Below are 23,585 nucleotides of genomic sequence, written 5' to 3' on the forward strand. Positions count from 1 at the left end.
AGTAACGATTCCCAGGGGGTCTGGCCATGCAGTGCTATGTGGTGGCTCTTCTGGGGCTGGGTCATAGGATGAGGGTGCCTTTATCTTTGCTAAATATCAGTGGATTGCACCCCACCATGATTGTACAGTTTCTATTCCTACTAGCAGCATGGGAGGGCTCCTTTTGTCCATAGATCATTAACTCTTGGTGAACTTAAGGTTTTTTTCCCCTAATTTGATACACATGATATATAAATGTTTATGCTATAGATAGCTAGATACAGATACATATATATGTATATCTAGCTATCAGCCTGTCTATCTATCTATCTATCCATTGAAATTGATTTGAGGAACAGGCTCATGTATTTGTGGAGCTGGCAAGTCTGAAATTTGCATGGCAGGCTGGCAGGCTAGAGACCCCCAGAAGAGGTCATGTTGTAGCTGGAGTCCAAAGGCAGTCTGGAGGCAGAATTCCCTTTTTCTTGGAGGACCTTGATTTTTTTTTCTCTTAAGGACTTCAGCTGATTGGATGAGGCCCACCTACATTACAGAGGGTAATCTGCTTTACTTAAAGTCTACCATTGAAATGTTAATCTCATCTAAAAAATACCTTCACAGTGACATCTAGACTGAGGATATATATATATATTTTTTTTTTCTTAAATTTTTTGCTGTTTTAGGGCCATGCCTGAGGCACATGGAGGTTCCCAGGTTAGGGGTCTAATCGGAGTTGTAGCTGCTGGCCCATGCCACAGCCACAGCAACGTGGGATCTAAGCCATGTCTGTGACCTACACCACAGCTCATGGCAGTGCCAGATCCTTAACCCACTGAGCAAGGCCAGGGATTGAACCTGTGTCCTCATGGTTCCTATTTGGATTTGTTTCTGCTGTGCCATGGCTGGAACTTTTTTTTTTTTAAGTTCATTACAGGATATTTTTAAACATGCCTGCCCTGGGGCTGTGCCTTGCACGTAGTAAGCAAGCATGTTCAGTGCCAGTGTTTTGGAATGAATGTGGGAATGAATGATTGGAAGAAAGACATGACTCCGCCCGGGTGTTAGTTCCTTACCTGTAAGAGATGTCATGAAGATAGGTGAGAAAAAGGGCAGTTAACATGTTCTAAAGTCTTAGAAAACAAGATGTTAAAGACTCTCAATGTGTGTAAGAATTGCATACTGATAGAACTGGAAAGGATACAATTTGTGTGTGAATGAAGAGTGAAACTTTTGTGAATGGCTGGGTGAGGTCTTTATGTGTATTTATATATGTACACGTACTGTATATGTATTCATTTATTGATGAATTCAAAACTTTCAGATGGAAGGTCCTTTAAAAAAACAGGCATTCATGTATCAGTAAAAGTAAAATAAATAAGGGGATGAGAGGACACTTTAACCCTAAAAGGTTACTAAGTCAAAGAAAAATGACATCTAACCAACCTGACACATGTTGGTATCGCCAGGTAATTAACGATGCCAGCTTTGGGGCTGGACTGCCTGGGTTTGGATCCTGGCTCCACTATTTATTAATTTTGTGCCTCAGTTTTCTCCACTGTAATATGGGGATAACAGCGATCAGCCTCTAGAATTGCTGTGAGGATTAAATGAATTGCATGTGGAAGATACTTAATCCAGTATCTAGTGTAGAATAAGTGGTCAAGCAATGTTACCCATTAGCAGTCTCCTCATATTTAACTTTAAAAAAATTTTTTTTTTAAATTATTTTATTTTTTTATCTTTTTGTCTTTTTAGGGTGGCACCTGCGACATATGGAGGTTCGCAGGCTAGGGGTCCAATAGGAGCTACAGCTGCCAAGCCTACATCACAGCCACAGCAACACCAGATCTGAGCTGCCAGCAACCTACACGACAGCTCACAGCAACACCGGATCCTTAACCCATTGAACAAGGCCAGGGATGGAACTTACGTCCTCATGGATACAGTCAGATTCATTTCAGCTGAGCCATGACAGGAACTCTCCATATTTAAATTTTTTTTTTTTTTTTTTTTGGTCTCTTTAGGGCCGCACCTGAGGCATGTGGAGGTTCCTAGGCTAGGGGTCTAATCGGAGCTGTAGCCACTGGCCTACGCCACAGCCACAGCAACGCAGAATCCGAGCCGTGTCTGCGACCTACACCACAGCTCACAGCAATGCCAAATCCTTAACCCACTGAGCAAGGCCAAGGATCGAACCCTCAACCTCATGGTTCCTAGTTGGATTCGTTTCTGCTGCGCCACGATGGGAACTCCCCCCATATTTAACTTTTAATATGCTGCTTTTAATAGCTAGTTAAGAGTAGAAATAATGTGTTTAAATATCTCAATTTTAAGCACTTAGTATTTAAATCAATATTAAAATGTTAAATTCATATTTAATGTTAATATTTAGGGCAATGTTTTTAATGGGTTTTTGAGAGGATATATTAAATTAGATTTTAAAGAAATCACGATTTCTTCATTGGGTTTGAATTTCACAGCACATATGAAATGAGAATATACATCTATGGTGACTTTTTAAATATACATACCCAAAGTTGGGGGGGGCATACTGTTCTTTATATTTATAGATTGGAATCTTGTCCCCCTATAGGATTCCACAGATTGTTCTTATAGAAAGGTCTGGCTCCTACTGTATATTATGACCATCAAATGTTTTGAGATTTCTTCCAAGGCAGACTATGACTTGTGGGCTAAATCTGGCCTGATGCTTTTTTGTATGGCCCTTGATCTAAGAATGATTTTTACACTTTTAAATGGTTAAAAAAAATCAAAAGAAGGATAATATTTCATGACATATGGGAATTAGACGAAATTCAAATTTCAGTGTCCCTAAGTAGAATTTTGTTGGAACACACCCATACTGATTCCTTCAGGTCATGTCCGTGGCTGCTTTTGTGTTAGGGCTGCAGAGCTGAGTCATTGCCACAGGGACTGTGTGGCCCGCAAAGCCCAAAATATTAACTCCTTGACCCTTTATGGGAAAGGTTTGCCAGCACCTGCCCAGTTCCAAATGTGGTAAAAGAAAGTGGTCGGATTCCTCTTTGTCTGTTTTGAAAGCTGTTAGCTCGTGAGGTCAGAGACAGAAGCTTTTAGGTAAAATAAACTTCCTGGATTATGTGTGGATTTAACTAGTTTAAGTCGTTCTTACCTTCTGGGATAGTGCAAGTAAGAACATTTAGAGACAGTGGAGCCCCAGATGAGAGAAAGGTAAATGCCTTTAGAGTTGCTGTCAAAAGGTTGTCATGGCAGGTGGGCCTGCTGCCTTGGCATCAAGAGGGAGCCTGTGAACAGAGGTCTGTAATCTCTCAGTTTTTTTAGGCCCAAATGCATTAGATAAAAAGGGCACAGCCCAGTGGGAGTGTTTTTCCTTTTCTTTACAGATATTCTTAGGCTGTAATCTTCTCAACTGCTTCATCAGAGTTTATCTGCTGTAATTACTGAGATCTGTGGTACATGTTATCAACACATCAAAAGAACTAAGAAACCTTTTCCTTAAAAATAAAAAAAAAATCTTAAGCTGCCAACCCTGAAATGCTTCAAACTTATTTCTTTTATAACTTCATAAAAGTGCTTCTGAGAGATTCTTCCTGTTTATTTTGCTGCTGATTGAGATCCAAAGAACATGAAATTCAGTTTCTTTCTCAATGGTTCTGGTGGATATAATTCTCTATGGCAAGTTGCTGTTTAGAAAGTTCGTTCTTTTGCCCATTTGAAGACCTGCTTATTTAACTTTGTGTTGAAATCTGTCTTTTGATATAGCTCCTCATTATTCTTTGGAATGAACACTCTAGAGAAATGATACCTTCAGGAAGTCTTATGTTTTAAAAATACTGAAATGATGGGGCATTATGTTAACCAGACACACATGGATTCTGCATGGTGCACTGTGGTTTTTGGCTTCTGTGTTCTGATGTCTTGGTCATGGGCTGAGGCTGTTCCAGGCTTTGTTGCGATGGTTGCCTTATTTCTTCCATTTGTCTTATCCCTATAGCCCTTTGGAGCAAGGGGTGTGGAATAAGAGTGTTAATGCAGATGTCGATGTAGAGCTCAGTGACGTTGGAAAAGCAGCACTTGAGTTGCAGTATATAGTTGACAAAAGCAAGAAGAAAATTATGGAGCAGAAAGGAAGGCTTTATGTTTTAATGACAGTGAAAAAAATGTAAGTTCTTAAAATGCAACAGTAAGAAAACTAACAAAAAGTGGACAAAAGAGCTCATAGACACTAAACCAAAAAAAATATACAGATGGCAAATAAGCTTATGAAAGTATGTTCAGCAAAATATGCCATTATGGATTATAAGTTAAAACAACAATGAAATACCACTACACCCAAAAATCTAAGGCACTGACAGCATCAAATGTTGGCAAGGATGTGGAGCAACAGGAATTCTCATTCATTGCTCTTGGGAACGCAAAATGGTACAGCTACTTCGTAAGACAGTTTGGTGGGTTCTTACAAAACTCTAACTACTCTTGTCATGAGATCCAACAATAACTTTCTTTGGTATTTACCCAAATGAATTGAAAGTATATAACGCACCCAAACCTGCAGATGAATGTTTATAGTTGCTTTATTTGTAACTGACCAAACTCAAAAGCAACCAGATGTTCTTCAGCAGAAAAACTGTGATAAACTGTGGTCCATCCATACAATGGAATATTATTCAATGATAAAAAGAAGTGAGTTATCAGCCCACAGAGAAACACAGAGGAGCCTTAAATGTATATGCTAAATGAAAGAGGCCAATCTGAAAGAGCTATATACTATATGATTCCAACAATATTATATTCTGGAAAAAAACAAACTATGGGAAATGGTAAAAAGACCAGTGATTTCTAGAGTTAGGGGAGAGGGGGGATGAACAGGTGGAGCACACATAATTTTCAAGGCAGTGAAACCATTCTCTATGATACCATAGTAGTGGATATATGTCATTATACATTTGTCAAGACCCATAGAATGGATAACACAAAAAGTAAACTTTAATGTAAACAATGAGCTGTGGTTAAAAATAATATATCAATATTGACATCAGTTGTAAGTGTACCACACCAATGTTGGATGTTAGTGGTAGGAGAAACTTATTGTGTATGGATGGGGGGCAGGAGAGGAGGTGTATATGGGAATTAGTACTTACTGTTCAGTTTTTCAGGAAACCCAAAACTGCTCTAAAAAATGGAGTCTATTAGTTAAAAGCAAACAGTGTATAATAGTATCTAGGTCTGAATTTATTTTTCTTCTTGTTAACATTCAGTGATTTTTGAAACTCTGAACTGTGTTTATAAAAAAACAGTGGTTCAGCCACTCATATATAACCAAGAGATATAATTTTTAGAATGTGTATTTCCACTGTTGGCAAATATTTGTTGAGTTGAATGCCTAAGAATGAGATAGAAGAATGAATGGAATAGATTGACAGATCCCCTTTCCTTAGAATAAAGAAGACTCTTGAAGATTTGTAAAGTGTTCTGTGGGAAGAAATGATGTTTTAGCAATAATTGGAAATTTTTTTTGAATTTCTATTCCTTTCAGTTTCCAACGTAGAGCACAGTTGTGGTATAACCAAAAAGAAGCAGGGGGAAAGAGCAGTCACCTTGTCAGTCAGCCAATATTTGCTGAATGCTACTATGTTCTGGGCCCACAACACAGGTATTCAATATAGACAAGGTCCCTCTGTCAAGGACCAGTAGTTTAGTGACTTTGATCATGACATTTGGGAGGGACAGTCTTGGTTTTGATTGTAGCTCTGACACCTATGGGCTATGAAATCTTGGTTGATTTACCTTAGTGATTTTCATCTTTAAATTGTCCATAAGGATCATACCTACCATTGACAGACATGTAAGGATTGCATTTTGGCGTATCAAGCACTTCACGCATAATATGTATGCAAATTAAAGATACATTTTTCCTTTTATCTCCCTGTGGAATCGGAAGTACAGTAAGGCTGCTAAAGGCTTGGCATTCCTTTATCCTCTTTAACCTAAGCCTCCCTCCCAGCTCAAGGAGCATCGTTAGGAAAAAATGGGTTAGAAGCAGCTATGAATGGAAGGGTCGGAGGCAACCAAGTCCTTTAACTGTCTCATCTGATAAAGACAAAGCAGCACTCCTTAGAAAATCCCCACAGAAGCTATTGTTTCAATGTAGAAAGTGTATATGTGTATGTTTATTGTGATTATTTCACTTCTCCAAATAAGGAGAAGAAAGTACCTACGGAGACAAAACCCCAAACCAAATGCAAAACACTTAATGAAAGCTTTCACACACACACACACACACACACACACACACACACACACACACACACACACACTCAGCTCAACAAATAAATGACAATAGGCACTTCTTTGCTTGTAAAGATTTCCCACGTCCACATGAAAGAGCATACTTGGAGTTCCTGTTGTGGCTCAGTGGGTTAAGAACCGGTGATAATTTCCATGAGGATGCGGGTTTGATCCTTGGCATTGCTCAGTGGACTAAGGATCTGGTCTGGCCACAAGCTGTGGTGTAGGTCACAGATGCAGCTAGGATCTGGTGTTGCCGTGGCCGTGGCATAGGCCTGAAGCTGCAGCTCTGGTTCGACCCCTAGCCAGGGAATTTCCATATTGCCACAGGTGTGGCTGTGAAAAAAAAAAAAGAAAAAAGAAGAGCATACTTGTAGAGAGCCAAGTGGCCACTTATCTTAACTAGTCTCCTCCTTTCTGGTGGTAGAGGGGCCCACTCACCCCCAGTCCAATTTCTGAGTGGTCAGCAGCAACAACGGACAGAAGAGCCATTCAGAGAAGACCAGGCAGGGAAGTTGCTTCTGAATTAATGCTGAAGGGGCAGGAGGACACTTACATGCTCTTGAAAAACCAGCTCCTGGGCTGTGTGGCTTCTCCCCTCAGAGAACTACCTTTACTGAGTTATATTTTCTTGCAACATTGTCTGCTTCTGTGGAGGAAAAGAGATGAGAATTGCATGAGCAGCCCCTGTCTTTAGTGAAAACTGCACACTGATCCGATTGATTTCATTGTCCAGGAAAAAAACGGAGAACAACAGATTCTCTATTATTATTATCATTATTTTGCCTTAGCTGGTAAGCTTTAGTCAGTCCTCTGTCTTAGAAATTGGATGCTTAGAAATCTTTAGTCCATTAATATTTTTCGAGTGAACTATGCTCTTTGTGATCCTTAAATATCTGAATGTATAAGCCCCCTCAAATCCTCTCAGAAGCAGGCAAGAAAAAAATCTTTAGTAATTGTAAAAATAGTGTCATTTCCTCAAGTGGGCAGAGACTCTCCAAACCATAATTATGATTTGATTTCTCATTCACCTCTTGATCTCAAACCTTTTATTTAAATCACAGAGACTTTTTTTTTCTTCCAGAACAGGAAGAGTGCTCACTCATAGCATTTTCCTTTCTTTAGAGGCCAGTCTAGGGCACTAAGTAGAGGAAGGTTTAAAAGGACAGAGACAAAGTCATTCATTCCTAAGTCTTTCTTACAGCTTTCTCCAACTGAAATTAAAAACAGACATACACACACGGCCAGTAGATATTGTTGTGGGAAAAAAATATAGTTCTTCTCTGTGCTCTGGGGCCAGACCTAGGTTTATGACATACTGGCTGGGATCTCAGTGTCTTCAACTGAAAACTGGGAAGAATGATATCACTTATTCATTGGTGAAGAATTGGTGTGAGGAATAAATTACGTAGTGCATATAAAAAGGACTTAGGGTAATGTTTGGCCCTTGAGGAATGTGCAATAAATGGCACCTTTTAATATTTTCTTTATCATCATTACTATGTACTGTTCTAGATATGTGCGAATATAGTAGCTACTATCCATATGCAGCTCTTTAAATTAATCAAACTAAAATAAAAGTAAAAATTCAGTTCCTCAGTTGCAGTAGGCACATTTCTTTTTTTTTTTTTTCTTTCTTTCTTTCTTTTTTTTGTCCTTTTGCCATTTCTACAGTCTGCTCCCATAGCATATGGAGGTTCCCAGGTTAGGGGTCGAATGGGAGCTGTAGCCACCAGCCTACGCCAGAGCCACAGCAACGAGGGATTCGAGCCGCATCTGCAACCTACACCACAGCTCATGGCAATGCCAGATCCTTAACCCACTGAGCAAGGGCAGGGATCAAACCTGCAACCTCATGGTTCCTAGTCAGATTCGCTAACCACTAAGCCACCACGAGAACTCCGTATTAGGCCCATTTCAGGGCTCATTACTACACATGGCCAGTGGCTGCCATATTGGATAACACAGACATAGAGCATTTTCATCATCGAGGGTAGTTCTGTTGGACATTGCTGCTCTGGAGTATACCCAGTGGCAATATAAACTCATAAGCCACATATCATCTTTCAAATACCAGCTAATTAAAGATTTAACCCCATGTCAGATATGACCTCACTGTAAGATGGATTAGAATAAAGCTATAATAATAATAACAATAATAATGTGGCCAGGTAAAACATATTGGTCAGTAGAGTGCATTGCAGTCACTCTCTAGTTTGTAAATGTTGTGTAAGGACATGTAAGGGAAGTACTTGTGAGTATACCATTCTCACAGAGAAGCTTAAACAGAGATGGGGAGTTCAGATACTGTAAAGACCAATAGCATCTCGTAGCAGGCTGAGTTTGTGTCTTTTTGGGGGGTCCTTGAAGGTTCTGGGAGGATTTATCACTCACTGTTTTCAGTTGGTCAAGTGGAGTTTATAGATACTTGATACAACATGAGGGAACATCAACGCAACATTGAATTATTTTAATGTATTTGGCACACAGGTTCCAAAGTAAACAATCATCTGTAAAAGCAAAATTAATAGCAGCACTGCTTATTTATGAAATATCGGGCATATTTTTTCTTTTCTTTTTCTTTCTTTCTTTTCTTTTTTTTTTTTTTTTTTTTGCCATACCCATGGCATGTGGAGTTTCCCGGGCCAGGGATCGAACTCCCGTCATAGCACTGACACTGGATCCTTAACCACTAGGCCTCCCCGGAATTCTGAATCAAGAATAATTTTTATCACATAGGCTAAATTATTTTGGGAGTGGGTTATATAATTTGAAAGTAATTGAAACTTAGCACATGATAGGCTCAATGAATATGGGTGAACTTAACCAAATGTCTTTGAGCTCCTAGAAATGATGGACAGAGACGGTGCAATGCAGCATTATTTAAGCTGTGTGTGGTGACCAATTTGTGATCATAGAATCAGCTTAGTGGGTCATGAACAGAATTTAAGAAATGAAATGGGGGAGTTCCTGTTGTGGCTCATTGAAAACGAATCTGACTAGCATCCACGAGGACACAGGTTTGATCTTTGGCCTCGATAGTAGATTAGGGATCTGGCATTGCTGTGAGCTGTGGTGTAGGTGGCAGACTCCGCTTGGATCCTGATGCGGATTGCTGTAGCTGTGGTGTAGGCCAGCGGCTACAGCTCTGATTCGGATTCGACCCCTAGCCTGGGAATCTCCATATGCCGCAGGCATGGCCCTAAAAAGACAAAAGATGCCCACAAAAAAGAAATGGAATGAAATGGAATGGGAAATACCAGAGTATGTGGTATGTATTAAGGGCAAAGCATTGAGCTATAATATTTGCTTCCCATATGTATATAAGCATACGGAGTCACAATGAATTTTTTTTCTAATAAGGGCTGTGGTGAGGAATATTTAAAAGCCAGTTGTTTAGAGGAAATTCAACTATCAGTTGGATAGCTGAATCCTGTTGTTGTTGATGATGACAACAGCTAAAATTGGAATGGTTACCATGTACCAGTGCTTTTATTTTTTTTACACACATCACATTTTATTTGGAAAACACATATAATGTAGCTACATAACAAAGAATAAAATGTAAGGATTTCCTACCATTGTTCTCACAAATACCCACCAAGATGGGCACATAATACTAATGGTCTCTGTTTCAGAGAGGTTGATGTGCCTTCCCAGGGTCATGGAGCTGCCGCAGAAGTGGAGCTGCGATGTGAACAAAGATGATCTGTCTCCAGGGTCAGTGGACTAGAATCACCATGTTTTCATTTAAGACACCTTGAACTAAGCAGTTCTCAACCTTTTGATCATTGCAGAGTGGCTCTGCCCTCGGAGGACAGCCCACAGAAGCAAAAGATGAAGCTAGCCTTGATCCCATCTAGTTCTGGCCCTTTGGTTTCATGGCAGCCATGCATTATGGTAGGAAGCCCTGGCTTTAGAATAGAGGCTTGAATTGACTGTGATATCAAACAGTTGCTAACCTTTGTGAGTCTTGGCTTCCTCCTCTATTTTCTTCATCCTTTTCCATAGAGCTGTTGTCCCCTGAATATATGTGCTTATTTATTTATTTTGGCCACATCCATGGCGTGGAAGTTCCCGGCACAGGCGTTGAACCCAGGCCACAGCAGTGACAATGCCAGACCCTTTAATTGCTAGGCAACCAGGGCACTCTTGAACCCATGCTCTTCAAAGCACCTACTCCGTGCCAGTTGCTGTTCTAAGCATTTCTCCTGTTCGGGTGCAGTGAAGTCTCACAGAACCCTACGTGGTAGATCCTGTTAGCATCCCTCTTTTACTAGGGTCAAAACTGAAGGCTTAAAAGGACCAGGAACTTGCCCAGACTCACGTAGCTATTAAGGGACATTGCTGTGAGTTCAGCCCATGTAGACCTTCTCCAGAGCAGTGGTTTTAACCATGACGCTAAAGATCCTCCACAAATGCTAAAGAAATCCTTCTTAAGTTTTCCCCATTCAACTCTTTGGACATCTTTCTGAGTCCTTTTTGATTGGTCTGAAAGTTCCTTCTAGCTAATAGAAACATCCGTTCAGTAGTGTCAGCCATCAGCCTTCTCCCCTCTAACTCCATTTGTGGGATGAAGGATGGGCTTTCCCCTCCTAGGCCTGTAAAGGTTATGCCAGCTTTCTCCTGAGCTCAGAGGAGCAGTTTCTCCAAAGTTCCTCTCTTCCTGAACCCATTTCTTCAAGTCCTCAGGCTTCCTGGCAAGAATTAACTTTTTTGTTAGTTTATTCATTATTTGAAGTTGCAAATATTAACTCTACAGCCTCTCCAACCATCGGCTCCATTTCCTCTCTCTTGTCTCTTCCACTATTTTATGCAACTTAAATTCGACTTAAATTCTTTAAAAAGGACTGTTTTTAAATGACTCATGTAGTAATTTTCCATATGCTCTTTTAACACATCATGTTTAAAATGAAGACCGTAACAGGCTGCAAGTAACTGAAAGTGTATTGAAACATATTTCTGAGTGTTGACATTCAGAGAGTCTGGCAATTTTTTTTTTTAATAGTCACACCTGCAGCCTATGGAAGTTCCTAGGCTAGGGGTTGAATCGTTGCTACAGCTGCCAGCCTATGCCACAGCCACAGCAGTGCCAGATCCGAGCTGCATCTGTGACCTGCACCGTAGCTTGCAGCAACGTTGGAATCTTAACCCACTGACGAAGGCCAGGGATCAAACCTGCCTCCTCACAGAGACAATGTTGGGTTCTTTCCCCACTGAGTCACAGTGGGAATGCCATCGTCTGGTAATATTTTCCTATCAGTCATTTGAGGAAAACTGGGGGCTTTGAACCAATGTTGGAATTATTTTTCCTCCCAGTAGAGATGCAAGCTGAGTCCTAGAGCTTAGGAGTAGCCTCCAGATGTCTTCTTTCTGGCTTGGCCTTTCAGATAGAGACAAGGAAGCAAAGAAAATGAGCAGTTACAAAATGTTTCCCTTCTAACCCCTCCAGCCTGATTTAGTACAGAATAGGTAGCCTTATTTTTTATTATAACAAATTATCTGTAATAGCAATGGAGAACAGCTGCTTGCTAACCTCCTCCCATATTGCTTTTTATACTTTAATTCCAATTTTAGGTCACTTCTTCCTAAGGTCAAATCCTTTGAGTTTCCCTTGGCCAAGCTCTCAATTCTCAGCTTTTATTTGTCTTTACAGCATTTTGCCCACATCCAGATTTTCAACCTGTTACAGCCTATTAATGTTTAATCCACAGTACAGATACTGCTGCTGGATTAAGGATAAGATAGCTGTCACCTCTATGGGAATGATTATAGAAAGCAACAGGAAGAACATGAAAAAGAAAAAAAACTAAACAAAGCCAAAAAAAAAAAAAAAAAACTGAAAAAAGAAAACCCTCAACGCCTCAATGCTTTCTTGTTAAAGAATTTCCAAAGCTTAAACTTCAGCAAAATATTATCCTTAAATGGAAATGAATAAAGGACTCACATGGGGCACATCCTACTTGAAGAATCTAGTTAAACATCCATAGTTATGTAACAGCAAGTTAAAATAAGAATAAGCAGGTGTGGGATTCCCCTTGTGGCTCATTAGGTTAAGAACCAAACATAGTGTCTGTGAGGATGTGGGTTCGATTCCTGGCCTCACTCAGTGGGTTAAGGATCTGGTGTTGCCACAAGCTGTGATATAGGTTGCAGATGTGGCTCAGGCCCCGCGTTGCTGTGGCTGTGGCGTGGGCTGGCAGCTGCAGCTCCTATTTGACCCCAGTCTGGGAACGCCCATATGCCGCAGGTGCAGCTCTTTAAAAAAAAAGAAGAAGCAGGTGTGACCAAAATGACTTCCTTGTGTGAGAGGTGAGTTTATACTTTTCTTTTAATACCTTGATGACAGCAAATCTGAGATAAGTCTTAGGAGATTTTTTTTTGTTGGAGTGGCATTTGTTAGCAGAGGTGCGCTGCCAGCCCACACAGAGAAGGGTGTGTCTGGCTCCTTCACTTATGTTCCCTTTTGCCTCCCATCCCAGGGACCCATTGACTGTCCAGGTCTCATGTTGGGATGGAGAGATAAAGGGAGCTGGAAAGTCTGACTTGATGGCACTGCTATTAGATGGCTTTACACTCTCTGGGCCTGCCAGGTGTTTACAGCTAACTTTTTTTCTCCTGTGTGTTTTTATGGATTTTTTCAGAGGCTTCCCATTTCCTTACCCCAACTTGCTGCCCTCATTGTTGGGGCTCTTTCACCTGTAGCTCTCTCTCTCATTTTTTTTTTCTTTTTTAGGGCTGCACCCACGGTATATGAAAGTTCCTAGACTAGGGGCCAAATTGGAGCTGCAGCTGCTGGCCTACACCATAGCCACAGCCACGCAAGATCCAAGCCACATCTGCAACCTACACCACAGCTCCTGGCAATGCCAGATCTTTAACCCACTGAGTGAGGCCAGGGATGGATCTCGTGTCCTCATGGATCCTGGTCGGGTTCATTACTGCTGAGCCACAATGGGAACTCCCACCTGTAGCTCTCTTGATGTTAATCACACACATTCTTTCTTTTTCTTTTCATTTACTCCTTTTTCATCCAAAGGAATCTAGACCCACCTCCAGCTTCCCTCAAGTGTCTAGGAGACCCTACAGGACTGGGTCTCATGTGCCCTCACAGCAGCTCTCTTGTGAGTGGCCATCTCCCCATCATCACAGGAAACAGGAGGTCCCCAATGAGCTCTGGGCATGCAGGCCCATCCGGATTCCAACACAGTCACATCCTTGAGCTATGTTTGCCACCCGAGTCTTCCTCTGCCCTGCAGATTTCCAGTCCACGGTGACTTCCGTGATGCAGACGTCACACGTGAAGCTCCCTGAGAGGGCCACCAAATGGCCCTTCAACCAGGTTTGAAGTGAGAATAGACACCCCTTTCCTCTTCCTGGCAGTTAAAGGACAGCTCTCTGTAAATAAATCTTCCTCACAAATTGTTGTCTCGCTGGCTTTTCTCTCATCTCTGACTTTAGTATTCTTGTTGTACGCGAGGCGACTGCATCCTCCAACTACTTCTTGGATACTTTAAAATTCTGCCTGGGGTTTGTTCTCTCGCTACCGAGAGAAGAATGTTCCATTTTGACCTCCTGTTACACATGCAATAAACAGACCAAACTCACTGAGGACTGTACGTACTATGAGGCCTTGACTGAGCTCTGCTGGGGCCAAATGTGCTCTCAAGGGAATTTAGCAGGGGATTCCTCTTGAGAAAAAGACCTTCCTCTGTGGGTGATGCCCTGATGAGTGAGCTGCTGCTACATGGCTTGAAACCCACCCCACCATAGTAGGTGATGGGATTTTTTTTTTTTGATTAGAAAGAAGAAACATTTTCCTCTGATCAAAATCTCAAGGGTTACTGGGTGCCAGCCACTGAGGCATTTCCTCTTGATTGCAGCCTTCTGTGTTTGGACTGGTCTTACTGCGGCCTTCCTCGGACTTGTAGGCCAGGCAAAGCGGAGAATTCTGAGCTGACAGATCTGCTTGGGTAGCAATTTTCAGAGAGCAGTTCAATTTGCTTTGATTTTCCCTTTGAGCTCCTCATGCCTTGGCCTGGGGGTCTGCATATCAGATACCAAACTGGCTTTTGAAAGAACCTCCTACTTGCTAGGTCAGGGGTCATTACACATTGTGGCCCCAGGCCATAGATGGCCCACGGGTGAGATTTTTGTTTGGCTGTTTTGTGAGGTCTGCACAGTGTTTTAAAAGGCAGGTTGGGGTTCCTGTCATGGCTCAGCGGTTAATGAATCTGACTAGCATCCATGAGGATGCAGGTTCAATCCCTGGCCTCGCTCAGTGGGTTAAGAATCCGGCATTGCTGTGAGCTGTGGTGTAGGTTGCAGACATGGCTTGGATCCTGAGTTGCTGTGGCTATGGTGGTGGCCGGCAGCTATAGCTTCAATCCGATTTGATCCCTATCCTGGGAACTTCCATATGTTGTGAGTGTGGCCCTAAAAAGCAAAAAAAAAAAAAAAAAAAAGGCATGTTCTCTGGGTTTCTTCATTTCAACCTAGATTTCATAGTTCCTGTATGCTAACTGCGCATGCCTGCAGGCATTCAAGCTTTCCTATCTCTTTTTGGATCTTTTAGGGCATCTTCTAGTGCGAATTAAGGGGAAACTCTCTGAAACAAACGAGTATGCCTTTGAATAATTGGCAGATAAGGTAAAGCTCTGTCTGCTGTACTTTCCATTTCCTTTATCATAGATTGATTTGTCTTGGGGGAAGAGAAGTGATGGGAAACTTCCGAACAGATAGACAGGAGACATTAGACACCTACCTCTCTCTATGGGGCGTGAAGGATGCACAGGTAAGGGCTGGAGACAAAAGAGATGCATTTATTTCACCCTCCCCCCCCTAAAAAAAGATATGCTCACATCCCCGCCCCCACCAATGAGTTCTTTAAAACTTAAATTCGAAGCCCTATGGTGGCTCAGCAGGTTAAGAACCCAATGTCTCTTTGAGGATATGGGTTCGATCCATGGTCATGCTCAGTGGGTTAAGAATCTGGTGTTGCCACAAGCTGGGGCATGGATCACAGATGTGGCTTGGATCCTGTGTTGCTGTGGCCATGGTGTGGACCTCAGCTGCAGCTTCCATTCAGCCCCTAGCTGGGGAACTTCCATATGTCGCATGTGCAGCCGTAAAAAGAAAAAAACAAACCCCAAATTTAAATTGAGAATTTAGTAAAACAGACAAGGGATAATAAGTAGGCCTTTGGTCAATGATTATTTTTGTTAAAGGGACAAAAAGCACATGGAGAAAATACGCCTTTAACTCCTCCTTAAACTAAAACGGCGTTTAGGCGTTCCTGTTGTGGCATCCATGAGGACTCAGCTTTGATCCCCGGCCTTGCTCAATGAGGAGGTTAACGATCTGACATTGCCATGAGCTGTGGTGTAGGTCGCAGACGTGGCTTGGATCCCGAGTTGCAGTGGCTGTGGTGTAGGCTGGCAGCTGCAGCTCTGATTCGACCCCTAGCCTGGGAACTTCCGTATGCCTTGGGTGCGCCCTAAAAGAACAAAAAACAACACACAAAACCCAACTTTTACAATGTATAACTAGAGCAGTGGCCAAGAACCAAAACACCACCATGTCCACAGCCACCTTGACCTATGGGACAGCTTGGCAGGGTGCTCTTTAAACTGAAGACTGTCCTTTTATGAGCCTGTCTGTGTCACGAAGGTGGGTACTCCAGCAGTGCTCTTTGATTGGCAGTCTCAGTGACAAAACCACTATTGTCTTTGTCATGTATGGTCTGGAAGCACTTCAGGAGGCATTGCCAACCTTCCCTGCCCACCCCAACTGACTTTTAATGGTTTTATTACCAAGGTCACGGGGAAGGAATGTCTGCTGGAACTAGTCATCATGGCAGCCCGTCCATGTTCCAGAATGTGTGTGATGTGGGCTGTGCCAGTCTCATTAGAGCAGCAGGAACTCACTTGTGTCTGTGTTTTCACCTCAAATCCAGAATAGTGTTGAGCTCAGGGTTTGATTTACCTGGCTGCAGAAGGAAGCCGTCCACTCCTGCTTGCCTCTGGATGTGTGGTCCTTTCTAGCAGAAAGCTCATTTTCTTTCTTGCCTATGTTCCCCCCATTCTACTCAGGACAAAAGCTAAAGGGTGAGGACCCATTCTTTCCCTGCTATGGGTTACTTTCTCCAGAGTCACACACAAGCACCATTCTCGCCAGCTGGGAATTTTGTTTGTGAAATTAAAGACCTGCACACTGATAAGCTCAGGTGACTTAGGGGTGACGGTGGGACATAGAGAGACTTTATTTGGACATGTGTTGAGTGCTTTGAAGCTTCAGGTATTGAAATAATAATATTATTTCATTGATCTAAGATATTTTATATACCAAGCACTGTCAGTTCAGGTCAAGATCCTTTATTCTTTAGTTTTCATGAAGATTTAAAAACAACTGTATCTCTTAGTCAAGAAGGGAGCAAACTAATGTGAAGCAGTTTAGTTTGCCCAAATAATCATGCTAAGAGGTGGGTCTCTTCCAGTTCTAGGCTGAAGGCAGTGGCCTATCAGGAATATTTAAGTGATGGTACTGAGAGCATTGTTTTACTTTTAAAATTATGAATGTAATGCAGTCATTCCTTGGTATTGTGGGAGATCGGTTCCAGGTGCAGATGCTAAAATCTATGGATGTTCAAGTCCCTTATAGAAAATTGCCTAGTACAGTGGCCTCTCTGTATCTGCGAATCCCACATCTGTGGATCTGTGGCTGGTTGAATCCATGGATGAGGAACCCATGGATAGAGAAGGCCAACTATCTATGCTAATTGTAGCCCAGGGAGGCAGAGGTCTCCATAGCCAAGGGAAAGGCAGCAAAATTCAGGATCAAGTATTGAGTTTGAATACTAGCTTAGTGCTATTTATTTTGGTGGCCTTGGGTAAGTTACTTAACTTCTTTCCCTTGGCTTTCTCTGTAAAATGGGGCAATAATAATACTTACATTTTAGGATTATAGTAAAGATTAAATGAGTTAATGTATTTACAAATTGCTTAAGATATAGACTGCTGCATGAAAGGTGCTATGTAATGTTTGCTTTTGTTAATGGTTGCATAGAATTCCCATCTTCTGAGACGTAATGTAGTTTTCATCCACTGCTTGCTTTTTGAATGCTTTGGATTTTTGATTATTACAAATTATGAAACCCTCATATACACATTTTATAGTGTCCATTTTTTTCATTGTTTCTTTAGCCTGTATTTCAGGAAATAAAGTTTCTGGACCAAAATATATTAATACCTTTAAGGTTTCTATTATATATGGGCAAATTTTGAAGTTCCCGTTGTGGCTCAGCGGTAATGAACCTGACTAGTATCCATGAGGATGATCCCTGGCCTTGCTCAGTGGGTCAGGGGTCTGGCATTGCCATGAGCTGTGGTGAGAGCGCAGGTGTGGCTTGGATCCTGCAGAGTAGGCCGGCAGCTGCAGCTTCAATTGGACCCCTAGCCTGGGAACATCCATATGCCTCAGGTTTAATCTCTGTCCTCCTTCAGTGGGTTAAGGATCTGGCATTGCCGTGAGCTGTGGTGTAGGTTGCAGACATAGCTTGGATCCCACGTTGCTGTGGCTGTGGTGTAGGCTGGCAGCTGCAGCTCTGATTCAACCCCTAGCCTGGGAACTTCCATATGCCACAGGTGCGGACCTAAAAAGACAAATATATATGTGTGTGTGTGTGTGTATGTATGTAGGAATATATATATATTCCTCTCTAGTATAATTATTTGATAGTTAAGAGCTGGATTCTGGAATTGATCAGGAGGAAAGGAGAATTGATATTTAATGGATATAGAGATTTGCAAGATGAAGGGTTCTGGAGGTATCTTTCACACGAAGTAAACACACTTAACACAACCAAACTGTACATCTAAAAATGGCCAAGATGGTAAAATTTATGGTTTAAAAATTTTTTTTTTTTTTTACCGCAATAAAAACAAAACCACCCTGTGCCTACGAGTTTAGCTCTAGACCAGGCACTGTAGGGAGCCCATAAATATATGAGAGTCTCTGCTTTCAGTTGGCTGACAGTCCACCTCTCCTGTGAGAAGCCAGGTGCCTGAGCAGGAGCCCAGGGCCCTCACTAGCCAGCTGTGATGACGTCACTGCCGCTGCACCTGCAGGTGCTACCAGACATCCGAAGAAACAATGCGTCTTCCTTGTGCTCGCTTCTACTCTCCTGCTAGTGCTTCAGTTGATAGAATGCAGTAGGAAGCCCACTGGTGAATTAGTGTGAAAAACTTGATGTGCTTTCAGGGGTAGGTATGTAGAGGAGAGAGTGAGGGATTGAGCCAGGAAGGCACCATTAGACACCTTTGTCTCCTCCGTATCCACACACGGCTGTCTACCCACATAGAAACCTAATAGAACAACAACAGCAGCATTGCAATGTTTTTGCTGATGTGACTACCCCTTTCACAAATGAAGGCATGCTTGCCCTTTCCCAGATAAGGGAGACACAAAGTTTCATCATCTGTGCATCCATATTTGCATGATGTTACTTCCTCTCACTAAATGTTGATTCAGTCAAAATCCCATCTTATAGGAGTTCCCCTCATGGCGCAGTGGTTAACGAATCCGACTAGGAACCGTGAGGTTGCGGGTTTGATCCCTGGCCTTGCTCAGTGGGTTAAAGATCCAGCGTTGCCGTGAGCTGTGGTGTAGGTCGCAGACGCGGCTCAGATCCTGGGTTGCTGTGGCCCTGGCGTAGGCTGGCGGCTACGGCTCTAATTGGACCCCTAGCCTGGGAACCTCCATATGCCGTGGGAGTGGCCCAAGAAATAGCAAAAAAAGACAAAAAAAAAAAAAAAATCCCATCTTATAACCTGCAAGACTAAATTATAAAGTAAACTGTCAATCAACCCTCCTTATTGGACATGTCAGGGGAAAGGAAAAAGGAGAAAATGATTTCTGTATACAGACAGGTACATAAAAAACAGGGAAGAAAATTCACATAGTTGCTGCAGTTCTCACTTCTGTATCTGGTCACAGGGCCATAATTGATATCGAGCTAAAGATAGATAGGTATAGATACAGGATTGACATGAGGATCCATAATCAATAGCTATTTATTTTACTTCTTCCCTTAATTCACTTTCATGTTTTTTTTTTTTTTTCTGGCTGTTCCAACAGCATGTGGAATTTCCCAGAGCAGGGGTCGAACCCATGCCACAGCAGCAACCGGAGCTGCTGCAGTGACAGCTCCAGATCCTTAACCCACTGTGCCACAGGCAAACTCCCCGTTTCATTTCTTCTAATGAGCCCTTTGATTTAAGAGGCTTCTTTTTCTGGTGGGTTGACTTTTCATTCCTGTGTCCTCATTGGGCTGGTGAAATCTTCAGTCAGTTTTACTCTTGAACATGGAACTAATAAATGGAAGCCTACAGAATCCTCTGAACTATAGACACCCCTTGTTCAGCAGCAGTCCTGTTTCATCTTTACACTTGGGACCACCCACCTCAATATGTGCAGTAAAACCTTTCTTTCTCCACCAGTTCAATGACAGGAAGTGTCTAAAATGACCAAGGGGAAGTCTCAGATTTGAGACTTTTTGTGCCCACAGTGGGAATATTTTTCCTTGGGAACTAATCACTCTAAACCAGCAGAGCCCCAAATCTCAGGGACAGGAAACAAAATTTTGTAATGAATTATTAAGTGTAATAATAAAAAATAATAAAAGCAGACCCTCCAACTTGAATCCTTTATTTCCAGATTCATGTCTTCTAGTTATGGAAGAAATAACACCCTATATGGGTTGTTGATTCAAAGCGTGTACTGGGTCCTGTAAGGCAGCGCCATCAACTTTCTAAGTGTTACCTCCCAGTTGCTTACATAGCTGAGCCTTCTGGTGGTGATTCTGACATTCCGGCAGGCCAGCTGCTTCTGGATGATGGAGAATGTGGCAAGACCAGAGAGGCTCATGGTCATGAACCAGTTGCTGTATTTCTTTTGCTGGGAAATTAGTGCCTTGGTCAGAAGAAGCTTTGTGAAGGGTTCTGTGTTGGTACATAAGTATGTGGATGGTGGTGCTTGCAAAAGGCAAGTCTGTATATAGAATATGTTTATTCCAGTGAGGACAAATCTTTGCCCCCTTCTTGCTAGAAGGGGATCTGGGCTCTCCACCCTCATGAGGGGGCCAGCTGTTCCACTGGGGCTTACGGTTGGTCCTACTGTTGGGAGCTTGGACACTCAGGAATGTGGTAGCAAGATTTGCCCTGATGCTTCTGTTCCCCGCCTGCTTGATTGTTGCCATCGAAACGCTGAAGATGAGTCCTTGGAGAAAGCCCTGGAGTTGCCGGGGAAAAGAAGGCTGACTGTCTTCTGACATCCTCAGAATGTGTTATCTGGTCCACCTGTTCACTGAGAGCCTCTGCAGTGGCTGGTCTTTTGTGGGTATTCACATAGGATACAAAGATTTCATTCCCTTGACCATTCTGGAAGGTCATCCATTTGTCTCTTCCCCAGTCCTCCTTTTTAACCAATTTTCCAATTCTGTCCTTTCTAGTTCTCTGACCACCTGGCTAAATCATTAACTACTCCTTATGAGTTAGTATAGATTTGTACTTCTGGCCACCTTTTCTTCTAAACAAAGTGAATATCCAGATGTACTGTGAAATTCTACCAACCGGAAGGATTTTCTGCTCCATTATTTTTCAGGGCCACCCCTGAGTGAATATGAAAGTCTGTTTCCAGGTAGTGTGTTGGTATATAATGAAGAATTAGTTATAAAACATACCAGAGTCTTCTTTCCACTATCAGCTGGTTATAAGAAATCCTCAGGAGGTCATAGGTGTGAGTCGAGAGGGAGAAAGCAATGTAGCATGTGTGGGTGGCCATAGGAATCTGAGTCACCTGATCATGCAACTTACTTTATCTTCTGGACCTGCTCCAGACCCATCTTATGCATCACTTCCACTCGGTGGCAGAGTGGGACTGCACTTAACTGATTTTCTGGCTTGGTGGATCACATGACGTGGTTGGTTTATGGTGGGCAGCTCAGGTCATGGGGTCATCCAGTGGCCAAGGCCAGGAGGCCTGTTTCCACAAGAGCCTAGGAACAGGTTTTCAAGAGGAAAGGTCAACAGCTGTTTCTCAGAGGGAGAAAATTACTGGAAGAGGTGGGTTTCGTTCCAAAACATTAGTCTTCTAAGTTGTGAATTTTACACAGGACTTGCCCCAAGATTGTTAAACCATCCCCTCGAGTACATGGCAGCTGAGCTCTAACGCTTGGGAATGGAGGCCATGGGGTTGTACGTATCAAGCAACAGCTTTCCTTTCAAGGTTTCTTAGTTATATTATTTCTTCCTAGCTGATTTTTTTCTAGTACTGATTATAGATATGTATCGAATATATTTTAACTCAACTTCCCCAAATATGAATCATCATTGCCTTATTTACCTGTCATACTTCCCCCAAATTTGGAAGATGTCTGATGTTTCTTTAGATCCTTTTTCATGCTTCTAGGAATTTTGCTGGAAATATCTATTTTTTCCCTTCTTTTCATTATTTATTTATTTATTTTGCTTTTTAGGACCACATATGAGGCATATGGAAATTTCCAGGCTAGGGGTTGAATTGGAGCTGCCGCTGCCAGCCTACACCACAGCCACAGCAACATGGGATTCCAGCCGTGTCTGTGACCTACACCACAGCTCACAGCAATGCCAGATCCTTAACCCACTGAGCCTGAGGCCAGGGACTGAACCCGTGTCCTCCTGGATACGAGTCAGATTCGTTGCCACTGTGCCATAATGGGAACTCCTTTTTCCTCCTTTTAAAATCAAGCTACTTTCTTGTAAAACAAAACACAGGTAGAACCCTCCTCCTAAATCAAATATATAGCTTAGCAAATTCCCATAAGGGAAAAGCATTTGTAACTGCCACCCAGGTCAGGAAATAGAAATTTGCCACCCACTCTACAGGCCTGTTCCACATGCCCTGTCTCAAACATAATCCCCTACTTCCCTTCATAAGTAACCATTATCCATGCTTTAATAGTTATCACCCAAATGTGCATCCTTAGATCCTACAGCTTAGCAATTTTTAAAAATGACTTTGATCATTAAAACAGTTGATACACCATTCTGTAATCTATAGATTCCTGCTCCATTCCTTTCTTCTCTTTATTGGTTGTTTGTGGATGAACTCAACCTTCTGACCTGTAGAATTTCTCATCATCGTGGTGCATTTCACTGGGTTCCTCTGTCTTCTGTCCTCTTCCAGTGTGGACTAGAGGCTTGATCAGACTTAGATGCAATTCCTTCGGCAACACTGAAGAATGGTCTTCCATCAGGAAGCATGTGGTATTGATGGGTATTGTCCCTCTTTTTGTAATGTTACCTATGATTAATACGCGATGCTTAGGTTCATTTATTTATTGGGGCTGGTGAAACAGAGATATTCTAATTTAGACTTTTCATTTATCAGATGAAATACTTTTATAAAGAATTACTTTCCCCCATCGACTCTTTGATCACCCAGTGGTACAGTTCACATAGGAGGGACAAGATATTTGATTCTTTTCCTTTATTTACCAGGTTCAAAATCATGAATCTGGTTCCCTTTCATCCTCCAAAGGGGTGTGTGTGTGTGTGTGTGTGTGTGTGTGTGTGTGTGTGTGTGTACATGACCTTGTGGACTTAGGCGTATTGATGGGCTCTATTTAATTGCAATTATCTTTTTGAAAGCTCAAAGCCCAGAGGAAGCCTCTGAAAGTTGGCTCCTGTGTATTTTTCCTGGATTTCCTTTGTAGATATAAAACTCCCTGGACTGAAAACTCAAGAGACTGCTTTTCTAGTTCAGGCTTTTCTCCATTCACATATGGCCTTAACTGACCAGGGAATATGTTTGAAGTGCAGGACACACCCTCTATAGAAAGGGAATATTTGCTTTCTGTTTACAAATATTCCTGGCTTTGTCTTTAGAGACCAGAGCACGGCTTCCTGTTGGACTGCTCTCCTCTGAAAAAGGAGATTGCTTTGCCAGTGTTGTCCACCTTTTCCGGAAAGATTTGATATTAATAGTTTTCTCTAGAATGACTTAATTCTTCTCTGAGGCCTCGTCAAAGATCTGGAATAAAATTAAAAACAGCTGAACCACCGTCTCTTACTCCCTTCCTCCCTGCAATTCTCTAATCCAATACATATCTATAAATTAACCTTTGAGGAAAATAAATTAAATCTTATTAAACGTGAGATTGCCTCAGGCTTCTTCGTGTGGGCTAGGAGGACTTGCATTGAAAATGAGATGTGCCTTGAAAATGTAATTTCCTGTCCTCAAAGGAAATGTATCGCCTCCCTGCCCTCTTGGTAACTTGC

At 42.1% G+C, this 23,585-nt stretch overlaps 1 protein-coding gene across 18 annotated transcripts in view; it reads left to right on the forward strand.

The window, feature by feature from the left end:
- Positions 1 to 23,585, forward strand: part of NCALD (neurocalcin delta) — a 454,841-nt gene that overhangs the window by 98,695 nt on the left and 332,561 nt on the right. For 2 of the 18 annotated variants that reach the window (XM_085020462.1, XM_085020461.1), the window contains exon 1: positions 12,308 to 12,579. The exons of 14 other annotated variants lie outside the window; for them this stretch is intronic. The gene's annotated coding sequence lies outside the window, so the exon portion shown is untranslated. Of the gene's footprint in view, positions 1 to 12,287; positions 12,584 to 23,585 lie in introns of those variants that run through there. 2 more of the 18 variants (XM_085020455.1, NM_001445057.1) reach the window with 2 other exon arrangements.

Source organism: Sus scrofa, chromosome 4 (genome assembly GCF_054392235.1).
Source record: "Sus scrofa isolate SSC_HxYL_T2T_F1_AM1 chromosome 4, Sscrofa_HxYL_maternal_Yorkshire_Landrace_v2.0, whole genome shotgun sequence".
NCBI lineage: Eukaryota > Metazoa > Chordata > Mammalia > Artiodactyla > Suidae > Sus > Sus scrofa.